This window comes from Boleophthalmus pectinirostris, unplaced genomic scaffold, assembly GCF_026225935.1.
Source record: "Boleophthalmus pectinirostris isolate CB_2022bp ecotype Guang Dong unplaced genomic scaffold, ASM2622593v1 HiC_scaffold_14, whole genome shotgun sequence".
Lineage (NCBI taxonomy): Eukaryota > Metazoa > Chordata > Actinopteri > Gobiiformes > Gobiidae > Boleophthalmus > Boleophthalmus pectinirostris.
The window spans coordinates 3313804-3314363 of NW_026571047.1; the positions used below are offsets into that span (position 1 = coordinate 3313804).

The 560-nt window shown below is 41.6% G+C and overlaps 1 non-coding gene across 1 annotated transcript; it reads right to left on the reverse strand.

Moving 5' to 3' along the window:
- Positions 1–224: 224 nt before the first annotated feature.
- On the reverse strand, positions 225–307 carry trnal-uaa (transfer RNA leucine (anticodon UAA)). The gene has a single exon. It is a non-coding gene; the product is annotated as a tRNA-Leu (tRNA).
- Positions 308–560: the final 253 nt, after the last annotated feature.

The following is a 560-nucleotide window of genomic DNA, read 5'->3' on the forward strand; positions in this document are numbered from 1 at the left end:
ACTGGAGTGTGTATTTGACCCGCACAGAGCAGCTCACAAGTGCACGCGTTGATACAGAATGATCTGTCTAATGATCCATAAATCATTCTGGACGCTGCGGTGGGAAAAGTCCTTGAGCCTTCGTTTTACAGTTTATTTTTTAGAGTTCTTACATTAGATATAAACGCAGTGTAAGAGTTTCATGTACTGCTTATTTGTACATAATATTACAAGTACAAGAGAGTTACCAGGAGTGGGGTTCGAACCCACGAGGACATGTGTCCATTGGATCTTAAGTCCAACGCCTTAACCACTCGGCCATCCTGGTACGAGAAAAGAACATAATGTATCACCCCAAACAGAAATAAAACAAGTATTGTGTAGCAGACATGTTTGGTGAAAAATCCTTTGAGTTTTGTAACAGGTTTGTGTAAAGGAGCTCTTGTTCTGGCTCTGGCCTCACTCTGCACCACTAAACACTGACTCATGCTAATGTGTTAAAATGGGGAAGGAATTTTGGCCAAATGCCACTATGAAACAAACTGTGAAATATAAGCCCACTGTGTTCTGTCTGCACCTCA